Here is an 8008-nt window from a genome sequence, read left to right as displayed (position 1 = left end):
ACTGCCCCTGTTTATCAAACAGCACAGGTGCTCCCTGCCTCTCTGGTACCCATGGAGCCTCCAGCCCCACCACTGAGCACAGATGCACCCTGGCAGCTCCCAGTTAATATTCACAGGGAAACACAAACTCCCTGGGAAAAACTCTGTGTCAGCATCCTGCACCCTCATCCCTCCCTGCCCAGCCAGGAGATCACTGCAAATCACATCAGTGAGGCTGGCAGTTCCCCTGCTCTGATCTTAACCTTTATCCAAGGCCAGGGAACCCCTCTGGCTGTGAGTCTCATGGTCACACAGGCACAAGCAGTGAAAGGTTCCCCGTCCGTCTGTTCATTCCCAGTGCGTGCCAAGGCCTCCCTCCAGTTCCTCAGAGACACGTTAGACACGTTACCTCCACGCTGTCTTGGGAAGAAACCAGGGCAAGGCAGGCCTGGGTGCTGGTGCCAGGATGCAGGGTGACAGCCAGGGATGCTGGTGTCCCCTCACTGGCTGTGACACTTTCAGTCACTCCGACACAGTCAGGGTGGAAGCGGCAGCGAGCTGGCTGCTGGCTGTTACCCTGGTGCCAGATGGTGGATGAGATTAAAAGAATTTGATTTTCAAATAATCCATAAACCTGGCTGAGCTAATGTCGTTTCATATGCATTATCTTGTAATCCCAAGGAAGAGAACGTTTCAGAGCAAAGAGCCTTATTCTCCCTCCCTGCAAGGACTCTAACAAGCTAAAGATAATCCCCTTTTTGTTGGAAGGTGCTTATAGAGGACCTACAACACCCAGAGTGTGGCACAGGGGCTGTGGCTCTGGGAACAGGACAGCCAGGCTCATGGCACCATGGGTGCTGTCTTGTCCTGAGCTTCACAGAGGTGGGAGCAGCACACAGCAGGGTCCAGGGACATGCTGAATACAGACCCCTGGCCACTAAGAAAGGATTTTGCCACTCCTGCCTCCTAACAGTGCATGGGAGCACATGCTGCTGCATCACTGAGGTAGAGTAGGGTGTATATATATTCTTCCAGGTGAGTCCACTTCTATGTGTACTTTTGGGGATAAACCCCCCAGCCCAAGCCAAGTAAATCACAGGCATGCTGTGCCAGTCTGGAGAGAGGATCAGGCCCTCCCTAGTGACTAAGCCCACAGCCAGAGTCTGGTGACCACCCTCCTCCTCTCAAGGTGAGGGACAGCATGTGGCTGAAACCTCCACACTGCCCTCTCCAAAGCAAATGTTGCACAGCTAGGCTTATAAGAAATTCATCCTTAGGGATTTCTTGACTTCCCCTTGTTTGCATCAAGCACACACAATCAATTTTTGCCTCTATCTCTATTCCATACGAATGCACTCCCATTCCTCCCTAGCCCCTGGACAGTGCCCTGGGCAGACCTGCCCTCCATCCACCCTCTCTCCTCAGATGCTGCCTGCCTGCTCCCTGCCTCTTTCCCTGCACTGGAAGCTCCTTGGACTCTCCTGCTTCTTGTCAAGCCTCAGTGGAGCAGAACAACCATCTGCCAATCACTTGGGATCCTTCAACGTGAGAGGTACAAGCTTGAACGCAGCAGTTAAAAAATGTTGATCCTTATTCCATGCTCCAGGTTCCCACGCTGGAGCGAGCGAGAGCTAGAGCAGGAGGTTGTTTTAAGGGGAAAGGGAAATAAAATTCCACGGGAAGGATTTTCCAGTCACTGCCTGCCATCTAGTGCCTAGCAATGAGCTGTTTCACAGGCAGCAAGCAGCATCCACCTCCATCCTCAGGGGAATTTAGCTCTGAGATTAGAGCCAGTGACATTTGAGCATCAAGCTCCCAGCACTGATAGTTCCCCACCATGCTCCTCACTCTGAGCCAGAGCCAGGGAATGGGTTTGGAGTCAAATAGCCCAAGTCCTGGTGGGAACTATCAGGGAAAACAGCATGGGAGTGAGGAGAGGTGATGCTGTGTGCCTGCCTGGGTTGTGACACCATGCCCAGCTACAAGAAGCTAACTAAATACAACACAGCTTGACTTGCTGCAAGCTGCTGCCTTCAAGGTCATGTCATCATCGTCAGCAGCTCCGATCAAAGCCCTGCACACAGGCATTGTGTGAAGAGTGGCACAGACAGGCTAAAAATAGGGAGACAAATGGAAGCATGAGGGAAAAGGGTGAAGGGTGAGGTTTATCAGCTGTGCAGGAGAATGAAAACTTAGAGAAAATCAGTAAACAAACAAAAGAAATCAAGAAACACTGATTTAGTGACTTGAAATATTCTGGCGCTTGGATAAACCTCTGAAGTTTCCCACCCAGTTCAATCCATGGGCAACCACTGCAGAAGGAACACAGTCCCAGCCAAGCCCCCGTAGCTGGTGATTTTAACGTTGTCTTCAGGCAATCTCGGGAGCTGATGCTCTCCCTTCCTTCCTTCAGCAGGGATGTACCTGGAATCACCTTAGGGGGTGTCTGGCAGCTTCTTGTTCCTCTGAAAGGGTTCAGATAACTACATTCCCACCAGGGCAGGAGAAAACAGGCAAGACAGGTACAGCTCACCATAATCCTATTTGCAGGCAGAGAAAATTAGGGGATATGAAATCCAGAAAGGTCTGGGACAGGTAATCTTCTCACTGCCTCCTGCCCCTGCTAGCCCTGGAGCCTGCAGCATTCTGGTGGAAGGCACTGCCTGCTGCACCACATTCCCTAAGGAGGGACAAGACTGGGTGTTGATCTGTGAGTGCTGATGGAGCAGAGGCTGAAAAGTGGGTCCCCATGGGTCCTACCCCCTAAAATGTGGGACTCGCTGCCCCTCCACACAGGGCACTGGTGGGATCAGACACACTGAATACCCAAATTCCCTCTTCTCCAAACCCCTTACGGCTTGGCTGCCCACTCCCCACCAGATCCCTCTTTCCTCAAGCTCATCCAACATTTGCAGCCTGTGCCACTGGGTAGCAGCCCAGCTTGGGAAGCAGCTGCTGTTCTGCAGAGGGGAGCTTTGGGTCTGGCACAAAGGGGCTGCACTGGGCATTTGGAAAGGGCAGGTGGGGCAGGACAGCAGCTTCCGAACCCGCAGAACCAGATTTACTGATTAGCACATGGCTCCGACTTCCTCCAGTGCTTCCAGAAAAGCAATAGGCAACAATAACAAAGGGATTACTCAGAATTCAAAAGCAAATGGGATCTGTGACCCATTATATTAACTGGGGGCTGGGGAAAGCTCTACAGAGAGAGAATACTGCCAGCAGGTCACCAAACCAATTATTAAGAGCTCACAGATCACGAAACTAGATATATACACACATCAAGATAAATTTCTATTTGCCTGCAGAAGCAGGACGCTGGCTGAGCCACTCTCCAAACCCAGTGTGTTTTTTCTATGTGCCCATTAAACCTGGATTATACCTAGTTTTTTCCCCAATAATTCACTCACCCCACAGGTTTACTGCTGAGGAATAACATTTGGGAGGGTAAAACCTGAAAGGAGAAATGTAATGGGTATAATTACTTTGATAGATGAGAGAGAGCAGAAAGCAGGCAGGCAGCAGCAGTGCTGGCCCATGCCTCATGTCATGGTGTCCCCAATCTCCCTCTGCCCAGATGCCTGAGAGGCAGAGCAGCCCCTCAGAAGACAATCTGCCTTCAATATCAACTATCATCTTAAGTTCCCACAGAGTTCAGCTTAAAATTCAAACTGTTAACTGAAAAATCTTTTCCTCAACTTTTGCACCAGTTAGTTATGAAATTGGATGTTCAGCAGCCAGGTAAAGAGCCAGTTGCTGGCAGTGCACAGTCCTGCTCCTGGAGTGGGCTGTGATGGTGAGTCCTAAAGCCCCACATTCTCTCCGTAAAGGCTTCATTGCTGTGCCTCAGTTTTGAAGCTTCATTTTAATATTGCTGAAAGATCCTTCATAATTCAATTGATAAATACCCCTGGGTCTTCAAACATTGCTTATGAAGTCCTGACAAAGGGTTTTATACTCCACAAGATCTGTTAGGGAAAAGTAGCCTTGACAGCAAAGCTGTAGCTGGAACTACCTGAAGGGGGTTCCTGCTGTCAGCATTTCACACTCACCTGAAAAATTCTTGGCTTTCCTTTTTGAGGGATTGATGTCAAGGATTGGGTAGTATCAACAAAGCTTCTGGGGAAATTTGACCCTGAGTACAAGTTTCTCAGCAGCACCCCTTATTTTATATCCATTCTTATTTTTGCAGAGATTCACTCAAGCCTTGCCTCCTGACTGCCCAACTCTGTCTTTCCAACATGCTGGTTATACCAACCCACAGGAGTTTCACAAGAAAAAGGAAGAAAAAGGTGTCCCCCAAAACAAAAGTATGGGATCTAGTCCACTCATGCCACTGGGGACCTCAAGCAGATTTCCCACCCAACTTTCTGCTGGGTCTCTGGGCTGCCAAGAGCAGAGCAGCCCATGCTGCATCCCCTGCAGGCAGCAGAGCACAGCAGGAAAGGGCAGCACCTGCACAAAAATTCCTTCCCCAGAGACAGATCCCTCCCAACACAAGAATGGGAGCTTGAACACAATGGCAAAGGGACTGATGCTGCTGGAGATGATTCATCCTCCAGGACAGGGAGTGAGCCCAAAGGCTGCAGCAGCTGGGACAGCACAATTCCCACTGTCCCTGAGCCAGCTCACCCTGGCCTGGCAGTCAGGGATGCCTCAGGATGATGCCTACACCCCCAGCATGCATCCCTGCTCATGGTTGTATTTGGGAGAATAGCATCTCTCCTCCTACAGGTTTTCAGAGAGCAGGAAGAGGTGCAGCCTGTGGCTCCAAAGACCTCTCCTGGCTCCACATGTATTTATCTTCCCAGTTTTGAAGCCTTTCATTGCTTGGGGCAATGAAGGAGCCAGAAAGAACAACAGACAGCAGCTTCCCATTATGTGTGAAAGTGTGAGGTTCTGGACAGTTCAAACTATCACAAAACATAAGAGCAAGGCTCTGCTTAGAGAGCACCAACCCCCAAAATTTACACAGACAAGGAGGGATATCAGCTAGGGAACAATTTTGTAAAAGTAAAGGAAGACTGTATCTGTGAAGCTGAGAAGTGTTTTTATTAGGATTTGTTACTTCTTCTCTGCTGGAGGGGAGTGCTAGTGTCAACTTGCAACAAAGAAAACCTTCAGCTCTCTCTTCTAACATGGTGGCTTTAGCAATAGCTTAGATGCCAGTGCTTTAGAACATAACTGCTCCTTCCATTTGTGTCTGCTACTGGAGACTTTTAGCAGCAGCTGCTGGACTGCATCACACCAGGGTCAGGACACCTTGAGATGCTTCCTTCCCCCTCGGAGATAGAAAGGATGAGGCTTTTTGTGTGACCCTCAAGAATGGAAGCATCCTATGCCAAAAATGGCTTTGAGGAGCAGAGTCTCTGCAGCCTGAGCAGTCAGGAGTCTCTTCTCTGGTGTGCACAGTCAGGAGTGGGTAACAGCAGTACAGATCTTACCTGGGACTGCTTAGATAACCTCCCATTGCTGCTCTCAAAACAAGGAGTTACAGGTCATTTCCAAAACTCCTTTCTGCAGTACACACTTCACAGGAGAGCTCTTCATCTGATCTCACCCTGCCTGACACTGAAGAGCCACAACAAACTCAGTTTCTTTCCCAGGCACGTGATGCAGCCTCAGGTTCTGGCAGATATCTCATGGGAGGGGGAGAAAAACCCTCTGGGGTTTGGGTGCAAACAAGCTCCAGCCTCCCTCAACACCCAGACAAACACTCTGGTGGCTCTCCATCACATTTGCAAAGGGAGTTTTGTGTTTCAACAAAAGTAAAATGCTCCCCCTGCTCTTTGTGCTGGACTGCAGCAGCTCTCACACAGCCACAACTCCACAGGTTTTTTCTGCTCTCTCAGAAAATGCTCTCAGGCTTTGTGCTGCCCTTTCAGCAGTTACCAGCAAAATATATCCCACCAGCCTGCTCAGACTTCTGCACCTCTGAGTATGGGAATAGGTTCACGCTGAGTCAGAAGAGAGCCTGCAGCCACCAAGTTCCCAAAGGAAAAGAACAGCCTCAGTGACCTCCTGCAGGAGTTTGGGAGTAGAGGAAATGAGAAGATTCAAACCATCCTCTAGGATCCTCCAACTTCCCTCTCTCCAAGGCTGGGGAACAAAAGAGAGCACACAGGAGAACTGAGCAAAAGCCTCTGAGTGCAGGATCTGTGATTGTTTGCAGCAACTGGCCGAGTGGCTATTAAATAAAATCAACTATAAGGAAAATAAAAATAATTTAAATAAATAAATAGACGGTGCTGCTCCTACAAAGACTGCAAGCAGGAATTTTTGCTTCAGGTGATGAGAAAACTTTCAGCTTTTTTGAAAGACCAAACTTCTCACAGGCACGCTACATGTAAGAAGGTCTGAGGACAAGGAAAAAACACTAAAAAATGAAGGATGCTGTTGATTCTGACCTTTCCACTGCTGAAGGAGCTACACATCTCTCAGCACAGACAATGCCAAAAGACTTGCAGCTTGAGTAATCCAGAAATAGGAACTGCCTGGGTCTGAAGATCAGCAAGGTATCAGTACAGCCTTTTCTTTCATTTGTGCTCTGTCTTTTGGGAGCAAGCACAGATTAAACAGCATTTTCTATGCTTTGAAAGTTTTGTCCCAGCAATACAAAACCTGCCTTGGTGTGGGAAACAGGGCAGACTCTTTAGCTAAGGGCATGTGTTAAGCCTGTGGCCACAAGGTCTCTGCTGCATCTTCTGGAGCCAGTGACAGCCTGAAACAAGAGTGGCAGAGAAAACCTGTACTGACTGCACCCATGATCCCCCTCAGGAGGGGCACAGCCTGAGGGGAAGGACTCACCTTCCCCGTCCTGGAGAAGGCAACAGGCCTCCCTTCAGCAGTGCTGACCTCAAAAACCAGCCAAAAATCTGCAGCCTTTCAGGCACATGTTCTGCTCCACATTTATTTCCTCTTTGCCACTGCTCTCTGCTGCAGACTCAGCCTCCTTGCCAGGCCTATGAGGATGCTTCCAGGAGCCAAGTTTTGTTGGTAATTTATGGCAAACCTGCAGCTCCCAAACTGTCCAGCATTGGAAAATAGAAGGTTGCTGTGCTACCCTCCACCTCAATGGCTTGCAGAGTGATTAAGGATAACTTTAATTTGAAGCCTGGGGCTCAACAGCTCCCAAAGGATTGTTAAAGCACATACAGCAATCTCCAGTTCCACCTCTGGAGTCCAAACTCTCTCTGGATGATTTATGACAGTTATTTCCTCCCTCTCTCCCTGCTGCTGGAGGAAGCTCATTCCCTGCGAGGTCCAGCAGCACTGACTACTGAACAGCAACATTTACAACCAGAAAAAACCTCCAACAACAGAACCAGCCCCAGAGGGCCAAGACAGCACGACATAAGCCCAGGATAGATCTTCTAATAAAGAAACTGGGGTAATAGGGTCAGACTACCTGAGGCAGACCCAGCTGTGCTGGTTAGCAGTGCTGGCCTGATGCAGTGGGAATGGGAGCCAAGAACTCCCTAGAGACACCTTGGAGGCTGCTCCCATGAGACAGCAATGCTAAAGCACCTTCCCCTCCCAGGAAAAATGAGCCTCCCAGCCCAGACAGAGAGCAGCTGCTGTTGCTGTTAGCCTCCCTCAGTGTCTGCTGCTGTAACCTGAGGCTCACAGGGAGGCAGTGTGAGTGGGAAGGCAGCTGGCTATTCCTCATGGATCTGTGTCCTCCATGGCCACTGTGCACCCCAGACTCCAGGCAGAGGCAGCTAACGCTATAAGTTAATAAGCTGTGAATATCCCAGCTTAAATCTCACCAGAAACCCATCCTGTCATGGCTGGTGTTCAGGAGAGTCTGTTCCCACCTGGACACACAGATAACCCCTCAGTGCTGCTCTTATCAGAGAGCAGGTACCAGGGATAAGCATTAGCTACAGCAAGGAGAAACGCTTTGAGGCTGAGCCTGTGGCAGGAGCCTGGAGAGGAAAGCAAACCTTCTGGGTACCACAGCCCCAGGGAACCACACTCTTGGGAGGGGAAAGGATCACAACATGCATTTCCAGAAGAGGTGGAGGAG

Source organism: Passer domesticus, chromosome 14, assembly GCF_036417665.1.
Source record: "Passer domesticus isolate bPasDom1 chromosome 14, bPasDom1.hap1, whole genome shotgun sequence".
Lineage (NCBI taxonomy): Eukaryota > Metazoa > Chordata > Aves > Passeriformes > Passeridae > Passer > Passer domesticus.
This window is presented reverse-complemented; position numbering follows the sequence as displayed.